The following is a 13,713-nucleotide window of genomic DNA, read 5'->3' as shown; positions in this document are numbered from 1 at the left end:
TTGTTATTCGCCTACGTTTTTCTTAAGTTTTTGGGCAGTCTATCTAGAGCCTCATTCAAGACAATTAGTAAATGACTCCAAAACTCTATATAGCCATCTTATAAGATGACCCCAAATAGAAGCTACCAGTGGTTTTACAATGACTTTCTGGAAATGAATTTTTTCTTAATAAATTTTTATTGAATGAATGAATGAAATATCTAGTAGTAATTTTTAAAAACTTTATTTTTCATGTTACAGAAATATAATATTGCTTCTAGGCATTTTGAAATATATGGAATGCTAATACAGTAAAAACCTAAGAAAATAGTTCCATTGCATGTGAAAATGTTGTTTTTTTTCTGTATTTTTGTTTTTTGTTTTTTGTTTTTTGTTTTTTGTTTTTTTTTTGAGACAGAGTCTCGCTGTGTCGCCCAGGCTGGAGTGCAATGGCCAGATCTCAGCTCACTGCAAGCTCCACCTCCCGCGTTTACGCCATTCTCCTGCCTCAGCCTCCCAAGTAGCTGGAACTACAGGCTCCTGCCACCACGCCCGGCTAGTTTTTTGTGTATTTTTAGTAGAGACGGGGTTTCACCGTGTTAGCCAGGATGGTCTCGATCTCCTGACCTTGTGATCTGCCCGTCTCGGCTTCCCAAAGTGCTGGGATTATAGGCTTGAGCCACTGCGCCCAGCCTATTTTGGGTTTTTTTGAGATAGAGTCTCACTTCATCACCCAGACTGGAATGCAGTGGCACGATCTTGGCTCTCTGCAATCTCTGCTTTCTGGGTTCAAGTGATTCTTGTGTCTCAGTGTCTTAAGTAGCTAGAATTACAGATATGCACCACCACACCCGGCTGATTTTTGTATTTGTAGTAGAGATGGGGGTCTCGCCATGTTGGCCAGGCTGGTCTTGAACTCCTGGCCTCAAGTGATCTGCCCACCTTGGCCTCCTGAAGTGCTAGGATTGCAGGCGTGAACCACCGCGCCCAGCCTGATGTCACTTTTTATAAGTTAAAGTTACGTATCAAAGCATGTCTATTTCTTTGCTACAGCATAGGTGGCTTCTTGTTAAGAGTTGTTTTTCATGCCTTATTGCTACCTTCTAGGCTTTGAGTTTCATTGAGAGTAACTCTTTGGAGCAAGTTTTGGCCAGATACACAAAGAGCAAGTCTTAAACCAATATTAGACCCAAGATAATACCCCTAAGGGTAGCAATCCTAATGGCTCATAACCACTTTTTTGTTGCTACAATAAACCTTTAGGAGAAGCTTATTATTTTTTAATAATTAAAGATACACAGATCTTGGCCAGGTGTGGTGGCTTACGCCTGTAATCCCAGCACTCTGGGAGACCGAGGCAGGCGGATCACCTGAGGTCAGGAGTTTGAAACCAGTCTGGTCGACATGGTGAAACCCTGTCTCTATGAAAAACCCAAAAAAATTAGCTGGGCATGATGGTGGTCACCTGGAGTCTCAGCAACTTAGCAGGCCAAAGCAGGAGATTCACTTGAACCCAGGAGGCGGAGGAGGCTGCAGTGAGCCAAGATTCCACCACTGCACTCCATCCTGGGCAGCAGAATGCAACTCCGTCTCAAAAAAAAAGAAAAAGAAAATCTTGTTTCTCTGACATATTTAAAGGATTATATAACATGATAAAGAGGAACTTTACCCAGGAATGCCAGGGTCAGAACCTGTCAATGTAATATACCATATTAATAAAGGACAAAACTATACAGTTAGTTCACACAGAAAAAACATTTGACACAATCCAGCATTCTTTTATGATTAAAACATTCGGCTGGGCGCAGTGGCTCATGCCTGTAAATCCCAGCACTTTGGGAGGCCGAGGTGAGTGGATCACCTGAGGTAAGGAGTTCGAGACCAGCCTGGCCAACATGGTGAAACCTCATCTCTACTAAAAATACGAAAATCAGCCAGGTGTGATGGCAAACGCCTGTAATCCCAGCTACTCAGAAGGCTGAGGCAGGAGAATCACTTGAACCCGGGAGGTGGAGATTGCAGTAAGCCGAGATCGTGCCATTGCGCTTCAGCCTGGGCAACAGAGCAAGACTCTGTCTCAAAAAAAAGTCAACAAACTAGGAATAGCAAAGAACTTCCTTAATCCTGTAAGTGACATCTATAAAAATACCACAGCTATTATACCTGTCCCTTAAGATCAAGAACATGGCAAGAATATCTGCTCTGGCCACTTCTGTTCAACATTATGCTGAGATTCCAGCCAGAGCTTAAAAAAGAAAAAAGAAAAGAGCCATCCAGAGTGAAACAACTATTTATAAATGGTAAAATATTTTATATAGAAAATCCTTAAAAACCCACAAACATATACCCAGAAAACTCTTAGAACTAATAAGTGAGTTCAGCAAGGTTACAAAGAAATGAGATCAAGATACAAAAATCAGCTTTATTTCTGTACACTAGCAATAACCTAAAAATTACATTGAGAATAAAATTCCATTTGTAATAATATCAAAAGGGAAAAATTACTTAGGAGTAAATTTAACCAAAAGAGTATAAGACTTGTACACAGAAAACCACAAAATATTGTTGAAAGAAATTAAAGATCTAAACAATTAGGTAGCCTGTATTTGTGAATTGGAAGACAATATTAAGATGGCATTACTACCCAAAGTGATCTACAGATTCAGTGCAATCCCTATCAAAATCCCAATTGCTTTTTTTTAAATTCCCCCTGTGGAAATTGACAAATTGACCCTAAAACTAATATAGACAGGCAAGGGACCCAGAGTAGCCAAAACAATCTTGAAAAGGAAGTACAAAGTTGTAAGACTTACACTTTCTGGTTTTAAAACTTAACCACTAAGCCACAGTAATCAAGACATTGTGATACTGACATAAGGATAGTCATAAAGATTAATTGAATAGTATTGAGAGTCTAAAAATAAACTCTTGTATATATGGTCAGTTGACTTTTAACAAGATGCCTGGACAATTCAATGGGCAAAAGAATAGTCTTTCCAACAAATGGTGCTGGGAAAACTGGCTATCCTTGTGTGGCAGAATGAAAGTTAGACACCTACTTCATACCATACAGAAAAGTTAACTCAAAATGGATCATGAAGGTTGGGCACGGTGGCCCCACCTGTAATCCCAACACTTTTGGGAGGCCAAGGTGGGTGGGTTGCTGGAGCCTAGGAGTTTGAGACCAGCCTGGGCAACATGGTGAAACCCCATCTCTACAAAAATATACAAAAAAAAAAAAAATTAGCCGGGTATGGTGGCATGCACCTGTAGTTCCAGCTACCTGGGAGACTGAGGTGGGATCACTTGAGCCCAAGGAGGTTGAGGCTGCAGTGAACCATGATTGCACTACTACACTCCAGCCTGGGTGACAGAGTGAGACTCTGTCCCAAAAAAAAAAAAAAGAATCATGAACCAACATGTAAGATCCAAAGCCATGAAGTGGCAAAAGAAAAATGGATAAATTGGGCTACATAAAATTTAAAACCTTTGTGCTTTGAAGGTTCTACCATTTAGAAAGTAAAAAGCCAACCCACAGAATGGAAGAAAGGAGGGCAGACTCTAACAAGTGTTGACAAAGATGTAGAGAAATTGTAACCCTCATATATTGCTGGTAGAACTGTAGAATGATGCAGCTGGTTCGGAAGATATTTTGGCAGTTCTCAAAATGTTAAACATACAGTTACCTTATGACCAACAATTCTGCTCCTAGGTATTTACCCAAGAGAGTTAACAATATATATCCACAAAAGGTGTACACCAAGTATTTATAGCAGCATTATTCACAATAGCCAAAAAAAATAGAAACAACCCAAACATCCATCAACTGATGAATGGATAAATGTGTACATTCATATAATGGAGTATCACTCAGCCATTAAAAGGCATGAAGTACTGATACATGGTACAATGTGGGTGCACCTTGAAAACGTTATGAAAGAAGCCAGACATAAAAGGCCTTATATGATTCCCTTTAAATGAAATGCCCCAAATTGACAAAAACATAGAGACAGAAAGTAGATTCATGATTGCCAGGGGCTGGGCGTGATGTTTGGAGAGAAAAGAGTGATTGCTATGAGTACAGGTTTATAGGGGAATGATAAAAATATTCTAAAGTTCGTAGTGGTGATAGTAGAACTGCCTCGTAAATAACTAAAAAACACTGAATTGTATATTTTTACAGGGTGAATTTTATATGTGAATTATAAACTCAATAGAACTATTTTTTTAAAAACTGAATTGAGCTTTAACACCTTGCCTTACAATTACAGTTGACCCTTGAACAATGTGGGTTTGAACTACACAGGTAGAGTTGTTGTTGTTATTATTTTGAGATGGAGTTTCGCTCTGTCACCCAGGCTGGAGTGCAGTGGCACGAACTTGGCTCACTGCAACCTCCGCCTCCCTGGTTTAAGTGATTATTCTGCCTCAGCCTCCTGAGTAGCTGGGACTACAGGTGCGTGCCGCCACTCCCAGCTAGTTTTTTTTTGTATTTTTTTAGTAGAGACAGGGTTTCACCATGTTGGTCAGGGTGGTTGGTCTAAAACTCCTGACTTTGTGATCCACCTGTCTCGGCCTCCCAGAGTGCTGGGATTACAGGCGTGAGCCACTGCGCCCCGCCAGTTGTTATTATTTTTTAATTAAAAAATATTTTTGAGATATGTGTCTCACCGTGTTGCCCAGGCTGGTCTTGAAACCCTGAGCTCCAGTAATTCTCCCATCTCAGCCTTCCTAGTATGCTAGGACTACATGTGCCAGCCACCATGCCTGACTCACAGGTCTACTTAATATACATTTTTTTCAACCAAAGGCAGATTGAAAATGCGAATTTTGACACTCACATATAATATAGGGTGGTGTGGGTCCTTTCTTCGTATATATGTCTGTTTCACAGGGCTGGCTGCAGTACTTGAGTATGCGTGGATTTTTGATAAAGGAAGTAGGGTCCTGGAACCAATCAGCCATTCCCCATGGATACTGAGGAGACTGTATTTCTTTTCTTTTTCTTTTCTTTTCTTTTCTTTTTTTCTTTCTGTCTTGTCTTTTTTTTTTTTCTTTTTCTTTTTTTAAGAGAAAGGGTCTTGCTGTGTTGCCCAGGAGGCTGGTCTCAAATTCCTGGCCTCAAGCAATCTTTCCGTCTAAGCCTCTTGAGTTAGCTGGGACTTCAGGTGTGTGCCACTGTGCCACTCTTTGTATTTCTTTAGCAGAAGGAGACAAATACAAGTTTTCTGTTCCTTGGAATAGAGATAAGAAGTCACAATAGTTAGAATCCTGCTCCTGACGTTTTCTAGTAACATGACCTTGCTTATATACTCTTAAATCTGTGTTTTCTGAAGCGTGTTCTACTTTTTAGTAGTATTACTTGGCATATGATGTACTATGGACAAATAAGTTAAATAGGTATTTTTATTATGCAATTTTTGTATGCTTTAGTGTGTTGCGAATGTCCAAGAGGGGAGTTACAATATGAAGGTTTTGAAACTTGTTGAGGTGAACTTTACATCAAGGGACAACTCTTGGGATCAGTGTTTTAGAACGAGACTAAAGATGCAGCATGAACAACATAAATGATCCCCTATTTAGTGTTAAGAGTTGGAAAGGGCCAGCTGCGGTGGCTCATGCTTGTAATCCCAGCACTTTGGGAGGCCGAGGCGGGCGGATCACGAGATCAGAAGATTGAGACCATCCTGGCTAACACGGTGAAACCCCGTCTCTACTAAAAATACAAAAAAATTAGCCAGTCGTGGTGGCGGGCGCCTGTAGTCCCAGCTACTCAGGAGGCTGAGGCAGGAGAATGGCATAAACCCAGGAAGCAGAGCTTGCAGTGAGCCAAGATGGTGCCACTGCACTCCAGCCTGGGCAACAGAGCAAGACTCCAGTCTCAAAAAAAAAGAGGAGAAAGTACAAAGTTGTTAACATGTAAATAAAATAAGTACCTAACATAGCCTGGGAGGTGAGAGGAGCGACTTTAAACTGAGACCTGAGGAGATGAGAAGTTACCCAGAGAAGGATGGGACTGATACAAAAAGTGCAGTGGATTCTAATTGAAGACAGATAATATATCTTAATTTACTTTGGGTAGCTGGGGAACATAACTACCTTGGCTATAGGGATATTTAGAGAAAGGTACTTTGGACCAGATAGCTTAGGAAGGACAAATCCTTAGGAAACCCAAGTCTCAGATTATTTCTGTAATAGATATAAAAAGATGTTCTTTTTTTTTTTTTTTTTTTTTTTTGAGACGGAGTCTCGCTCTGTCGCCCAGGCTGGAGTGCAGTGGCCGGATCTCAGCTCACTGCAAGCTCCGCCTCCCGGGTTTACGCCATTCTCCTGCCTCAGCCTCCCGAGTAGCTGGGACTACAGGCGCCCGCCACCTCGCCCGGCTAGTTTTTTTGTATTTTTAGTAGAGACGGGGTTTCACCATGTTAGCCAGGATGGTCTCGATCTCCTGACCTTGTGATCCGCCCGTCTCGGCCTCCCAAAGTGCTGGGATTACAGGCTTGAGCCACCGCGCCCGGCCAAGATGTTCTTTTTTTTTGAAACAGAGTCTTGTTCTGCCACCCAGGCTGGAATGCAGTGGCACAATCTCAGCTCACTGCACAAACTCCATCTCCCAGATTCAAGTGGTTCTCCTGCCTCAGCCTCCTGAGTAGCTGGGATTACAGGCACGCCTGGCTAATTTTTGTATTTTTAGTAGAGACGGGGTTTCACCGTGTTGGTCAGGCCAGTCTTGAACTCCTGACCTCATGATCCGTCCTCAGGCTCCCAAAGTGCTGGGATTACAGGCGTGAGCCACCACACCCGGCCAAGAAGATGTTCTTTTAGCTCCAATTTTTACAAAGTAATGTCCCCTCCTCCCCCTTTTTTTTGAGACCGGGTTTCACTGTTTCCCAGGCTGGAGTGCAGTGGTGTGAACACAGCCCACTGTAGCCCAGACCTCCTGGGCAAATTAGCGCTTTAAAAAAAAAAAAGGAAAAAAAAATTAACAGGTTCTCATGTTACTAGTCAAATATCAGAACAACTTTGAGGCTTTTATTTGTGAAACATATATTGGTTTCTGAATGGTTTCATTATTATTAAACTTCAACATTCTTTTAAAGTATTTGTTGTTTCTATTTAATGATAGACAGTGATCTCTAAATCTGGGATTCTCAGTCAAGGACAGTTTTAATTTTGTCAATGTGTGGAGATATTTTTGGTTATCACAACTTGGGTACAAGAAGAATGCTGACCCAAAATGTCTGTATGGCCGAAGTTGAGAAACCTTGGTCTAAATGCACCTCTCTGTGTTAGTACCTTGGGAAAATTAACCATATTTTAAGCTAGTTACAGTCTGCATGTGTAATTCATAGAGATATATGTCCTCCTGCATAAATACGTCTCTTTATGGATATGTCTGTGTGGTGCAACTACCAATCTTTCTTTGGGTGTTTTTGCCTTAAGTGGTTGTAAACACAATGTGTATCTGACTGAAAAAAGATTAATGTACATGTTGGTATAAGAAAATGTATGAGAGAAGTTCTGTGTATTCTGAGTGCTGTTTTAGTGGTCCCCTGGCTCAGCAGTGAAGTCTTTAACCTCGTAATGCTTGCTTCTTATTGTTAGTAAGATCATCCAAGTAAGGATGATCTTAGGTGTGAAGATATGTATAGGGCCGTGCACGGTGGCTCACACCTGTAATCCCAGCACTTCGGGAATCTTAGGTGGGAGGATTGCTTGAGCTTAGGAGTTTGAGACCAGCCTGAGCAACATAGCAAGACCTCATCTCTACTAAAAGTTTTTTTAAAGCCGGGTATGGCAGTGAATACCTGTGGTTCCAGCTATTTTTTAGGCTGAGGTGGGAGGATCACCTGAGCCCAGGAGATCAAGGCTGTAGTGAGCTATGATTGTAGCAGTGCATTCCAGCCTGGGTGACACAGTGAGACCTTGTCTCAGAAAAATAAAATAAATGAATTTTTAAAAGACTTCTATAATACCATTTTGACCTTTTTCTTAGTTTTTGTGTTTTGTTACTCAGAGAAGCATATCCCAGGTCTTTTCAGGTCTTAGCTTTACTTTTTTTTTTTAAAGACAGGGTCTCACTCTATCAGGCTAGAGCGCAGTGGTACAATCACAGCTTACTGCAGCCTCTACCTCCTGTGCTCATGCTGTCTTCCCACCCTAGCCTCCCAGGTACCTTGAACCACAAACGTGCTCTATCATGTCTGGCTAATTTTTATTTTTGTAGCGATGGGGTCTCTCTATGTTGCCCTGGCTGGCCTCAAATTCTTGGGCTCAAGCAATCTTCCTGCCTTGGCTTCCCAGAATGTTGGGATTACACACGAGCCACTGTGCGCAGCAGGCTTACTTTCAAATATATTTTTGAGCTAGAATCATATTTATGCTCTGAAATGCCACACATGTATAAAGAATTATACCTATTTCCTCACTAGCCCCAGAATGCTGATGTGTGTTGGCGTGGAGGTGTAGTAGGTTGTAAATTGGTGGTCACATTGCTAAAGCTTTTTTTAAAAACAGGCTGAAAATACCTTAACACTTACAAATTTATATATAAGGTAATTTTCCTTTTTTTGTACTTCATTGATCATTTATTTATTGGCTTCGGCTTCCTTCCATCGGCCTGCTTACACGTAACTTACAGGTGTTCTTAGTAGAAGAGTGGCTTCTAAAGCTACGGATAATTTTTCTTCTCTTTGAGTGGAGGTTCATGTTAGTGTCTCTGGTAACTTGCAGTGTCTGGTAGTGATTAGGATATGGGTAGATTATTACAGGTCACTGTGATAATTTGTCCATTTAGTAGCTGGGAGCCTTTTAAAACCATGCTTCTGTACTTTTTTTGGGATCATGAACCCCTTTGAGAAATTAGAATCTTACCAGAATGATGTACTTACACAACTTTCAAAGTTTTATGTGTGCTCCTTGAAATTAATGATGTCCCTGAAGTCCATCCTTAGATTCTGAGATCAAAATGCCTCTTACTGACTCTTAGCACATGGCAGGATTTTAGGAGCACCTGGTATATTGCTGCTTATTACTGGATATTTGCCAGGTTGCCTTTGTTTTAGCAGTAACATAAATTAAGAGGCACTAAATTCAGGTAAGACCATGGAATCCCTAAATACAGAGTTTTGTTTTTTTTTTTCTTGAGACAGAGTCTCGCTCTGTTGCCCAGGCTGGAGTGCAGTGACGTGATCTTGGCTCACTGCAAGCTCCGCCTTCCGGGTTCACACCATTCTCCTGCCTCAGCCTCCTGAGTAGCTGGGACTACAGGCACCCGCCACCACGCCCGGCTAATTTTTCGTATTTTTAGTAGAGACGGGGTTTCACCGGGTTAGCCAGGATAGTTTCGATATGCTGACCTCGTGATCCGCCTGCCTCGGCCTCCCAAAGTGCTGGGATTACAGGCGTGAGCCACTGCACCTGGCCAGCAAGTTTCTTTATAGTATATTATAATTTTTTTTTTTTTCAAGGTGGAGTCTCACTGTGTTACCCAGGCTGGAGTGCAGTGGTGTGATCTCAGCTCACTGCAACCTCCACTTCCTGGGTTCAAGTGATTGTCCTGCCTCACCTTCCAAGTAGCTGAGATTACAGACGTGCACCACCACTCCTGGCTAATTTTAGTAATTTTAGTAGAGACAGAGATTTGCCATATTGGCCAGGCTGGTCTCGAACTCTTGACCTCATGTGATCCACCCGCCTCAGCCTCCCAAAGTGCTGGGATTACAGGTGTGAGCCACCACACTCGGCGTAATTTTTATTTGTTAAGCTTGTGATTCTACTAAGGGTATCTTCCCTGCAACAAAAGAGTTGTTTTCTCCCTAATCCCACCTTTGTCTACCCCCTTTTAAACTGTCATTGATCCTTGAACTGCAGTTCTACTTACACATGGATATTTTTGTTTAAAGAGATGGGGACTCACAGTGTTGCCCAGGCTGGTTTCAAACTCCAGGGGTCAAGTGATTCTTCCTCCTCAGCCTCCCAAGAAGCTGGGATTACAGGTGTGTGCCACCACACCCAGCTCTATAAACAGATTTTTAAAAACAAATATTTTAGAAAAAATTTTAGATTCTTGCAACAATTTGAAAAACTCACAGACAAGCCATATAACCTAGAAATATTGGCGGCGGGGGCGGGGGGAGATTAAGAAAAAGTTAAGTATTTTGTGAATGTATAAAGTATATGTAGATACTAGTCTATTTTATTACTACCATAAACTATACACAGATCTATTATTAAAAGTTTAAATTTATCAACACTCACACACACAAAACAGAGCCCATACATGGCACCTTTTGCAGTCAAGAGAAATGTAAACAGAGATGCAGTATTAAATCATAACTGCATAAAAATAACTGTAATACATACTGTACTACTGTGATAATTCTGTAGCCACCTCCTGTTGCTATTTTGGTGAGCTCATATGTTTCCAAGTGTCTGCTTAAAACACCATGTGATGCGGATCATCTCCCAGTGAACAGTTTGTGTCTCCAGTAAATCCCATATTGCAATCAAAAGTGATCTTTTGTGGTTCTTGCGTGTTTTCATCGTGTCTAGTGCAATACCGTAAACCTTGAATAACACCATCAGACCTATACAGGGTGCCACTAGTGATGCCAGAAGCACTCCTGAGAAGCAGAAAAGTCATTACATTACAAGAAAAAGTTGAATTGCTTAATACGTACTGTAAAATGAGGTCTGCAGCTGTGGTTGCCTGTTATTTCAAAATAAATTAATCCAGCATAAGGACCATTTTAAATAAAAGAAAATTTGTGAAGCCATCACTGCAGCCACAGCAGTAGGTGTGCAACCTTGCACTTTTTACAGAACACCTTTTTATCTTGTGTTGAAAATGCAGCTTTTATGTAGGTACAGGATTGCTGTAAGAAAGGCATACTTGTAGGCCCGGCGCGGTGGCTCACGCCTGTAATCCCAGCACTTTGGGAGGCTGAGGCAGGCTGATCATGAGGTCAGGAGATCAAGACCATCCTGGCTAATCCAGTGAAACCCCATCTCTACTAAAAATACAAAAAACTAGCCGGGCGTGGTGGTGGGCGCCTGTAGTCCCAGCTACTTGGGAGGCTGAGACAGGAGAAGGGCGTGAACCTGGGAGGCAGAGCTTGCAGTGAGCTGAGATCACGCCACTGCACTCCAGCCTGGGCGACAGAGCGAGACTCCGCCTCAAAAAAAAAAAAAAAAAAAAAAAAGGCATACTTGTAGACTATGATATTCAAGAAAAAGTGAAGTTATTTTATGACAACTTAAAAATGAAAGAGAAGCTAGAGGAGTTCATGCCAGCAAAGGATGGTTTGATAATTTTAGAAAGAGGTTTGGCCTAAAAATGGCAGGATAACATGAGAAGCAGCTTCTGCTAAGACACAGCAGACAAGTTCCTGGGCACCATTAAGAAAATCATTGAGGAAAAAGGATATCTGCCTGAACAAGTCTTTAATGCAATTAAAAGTGTCCTATTACCGGGATGGCGGGGAGGGGGGCAGGCCGCAAAGGACATGAGTGTTAGGAAAAGAAGAAAGCACAGGGAATTAAGGCAGGAAGGGATAGGCTAACTACTGTTTTGTGCAAATGCAGTTGGGTTTATGATCAGGACTGATTGCCCGTATGTATAAAGTTGCTAACCCCCAAGACTTGAAGGGAAAAGTCTTTTGAAGCTGCCAGTTTTTTGATCATTCAACAAGAAGACCTGAACACTGAGAATCCTTTTTCTGGATTGGTTCCATCAATACTTTGTCCCTGAAATCAGGAAATACCTTGCCATGATGGGACTGCCCTTTAAAGTTCTTTTGATATTGGACAGTGCCCCTGGCCACCCAGAACCCCATGAGTTTAACACCGAAAGCATCGAAGTGGTCTCCTTGCCCCTAAACACAGTGTCTCTAATTCAGCATCTAGATCAGAGGTCGTGAGGACCTTTAAGGTTAATAACGCACGGTACTCTAACCTCAATAGAACAGCATGAAAATCTGGAGGGATTACACCGCTGAAAATACCATCATTATAGAAAAAGCCGTGAAAGCCATCAAGCACAAAACAGTAACTTCCTGCTGGAGAAAACTGTGTGCCGATGTTGAGCATGATTTCCCAGGATTTTAGCAGAGCCAGTCAAGGAATTTGTGAAAGAGACTGTGGATAAGACAAGAGCTAATAGACACCAACCAGAGGAGTCAACAGAAGATGATTTAATGAAGATGCTGGTGCTTCCAAACCAGCACTAGACGACAAGGAAGAAGACAAAGAAGTAGTGCTAGAAAACAAATTGACTGTAGGCAGTCTGGCAGAACGGTTCTGATTATTCAAGACTGCTTTAGACTTACTGTACAACATGGACCATTATATGATACAGGCACTGAAACTGAAGCAAATGATGAAAGAAGGATTGGTTTTATATAGAAATATTTTTTAAAGAAATGAAAAAGCAAAAAAGAAATTACAGTGTTTTTCCGTAAAGTTACACTGAGTGTGCCTGCCTCCCCTTCCACCTTCTCTACCTCTTCTGCCTCTGCCTCCCCTGAGAAAGCAAGACCAACCCCCTCCTCTTTCTCCTCCTCAGCCTACTCAATTTGAAGACATTGAGGATGAAGACCTTTATGATGATCTACTTCCACTTAATGAATAGTAAATATATTTTTCTTCCTTATGATTTTCTTAATAACATTTTTCTCTAACTTTATGGTAAGAATACAGTATAGAATACATATATAAATATATGTTAATCGACTGTTACTGATAATGCTTCTGGTTAGCAGCAGGCTGTTACTAGTTAAGTGTTTGGGGAGTCAAAAGTTATACATGGCACCCCCTTACCCCCATTGTTCAAGGGTCAACTGTATGTTGTTTCAAATCAGCATATTTTATAACTTTTCTAGATTTTGTTTTCCTATAGCTACAGAAAATGAAGTAACCACAGCCATTTGGCAGTTTTGCTGCTGTTGTTTTTCTTTTTGTTGTTGTTGCTTTTTTTTTTTTTTTTTTTTTTTTTGATACAGGGTCTTGCCTTGTTGCCCTGGCTGGAGTGCAGTGGCGATGATAATAGTTCACTCCAGTCTTGAGCCCTTGGGCTCAAGTGTGCCTCCTGCCTCGGCCTCTTAAAGTGGTGGGATTACAGGCATGAGCCCCCGTGCTCAGCCTGTTGTTGTTTTTGAATAGTTTTTAAAATTGTGGTAAAACACATACAACATGAAATTTTCATTTTAACCATTATTTTGGTGTATAGTTCAGTGGTGTTAGGTACATTCTACTGTTGTGCAACCATCACCACCATCCATCTCCAGAACTTTTTCATCTTTCTGAACTGAAGCTTTTCATCCATTAAACAATTTCTGTCTCCCCCTTTCCCCAGCTCCTGGCAACTGTCACCATTCTATTTTCTATGAATTTGACTGTTATAGGTACCTCATATAAGTGGAATCATATAGTATTTGTTCAATTTGTAAGTAATTTACTTCATTTAACAAAGTTTTCAAGGTTCATCTACATTATAGCATGTGTCAGAACTTGTTTGTTTTTTAAGGCTGAATAATATTCCATTGTTTTTATATGCCATGTTCTGTTTATTTATTCACCCATTGTTGGATATGTGGGTTGTTTTTGCTCTTTTACTATTGTGAATAATGTTGCTCTGAACACTGGTGTACAAATATCTGAGTCCCTGCTTTAAATTCTTTTGCGTGTGTACCCATAAGTATAATTGCTGGATCATATGATAATTCTATGTTTAAC

General features: G+C 41.1%; 1 protein-coding gene and 4 long non-coding RNA genes across 6 annotated transcripts in view; 3 read left to right on the top strand and 2 right to left on the bottom strand.

The window, feature by feature from the left end:
• Nucleotides 1–13,713, top strand: part of RAB10 (RAB10, member RAS oncogene family) — a 107,264-nt gene that overhangs the window by 80,577 nt on the left and 12,974 nt on the right. The window lies entirely within an intron of this gene.
• LOC144333865 (uncharacterized) lies at nt 4,627–6,974 on the bottom strand. Its single transcript, XR_013402961.1, has 2 exons — nt 6,489–6,974; nt 4,627–5,585 (listed from the first exon to the last, which is right to left on the bottom strand). It is a non-coding gene; the product is annotated as an uncharacterized LOC144333865 (long non-coding RNA).
• Nucleotides 6,677–9,443, top strand: LOC144333864 (uncharacterized). Its single transcript, XR_013402960.1, has 2 exons — nt 6,677–7,625; nt 9,384–9,443. It is a non-coding gene; the product is annotated as an uncharacterized LOC144333864 (long non-coding RNA).
• On the bottom strand, nt 9,100–11,183 carry LOC144333869 (uncharacterized). The gene is made up of 2 exons (XR_013402965.1): nt 10,996–11,183; nt 9,100–9,216 (listed from the first exon to the last, which is right to left on the bottom strand). It is a non-coding gene; the product is annotated as an uncharacterized LOC144333869 (long non-coding RNA).
• LOC144333870 (uncharacterized) lies at nt 10,576–12,421 on the top strand. Its single transcript, XR_013402966.1, has 2 exons — nt 10,576–10,778; nt 11,132–12,421. It is a non-coding gene; the product is annotated as an uncharacterized LOC144333870 (long non-coding RNA).

The sequence above is a fragment of the Macaca mulatta genome, chromosome 13 (genome assembly GCF_049350105.2).
Source record: "Macaca mulatta isolate MMU2019108-1 chromosome 13, T2T-MMU8v2.0, whole genome shotgun sequence".
Classification (NCBI taxonomy): Eukaryota; Metazoa; Chordata; class Mammalia; order Primates; family Cercopithecidae; genus Macaca; species Macaca mulatta.
This window is presented reverse-complemented; position numbering and strand designations above follow the sequence as displayed.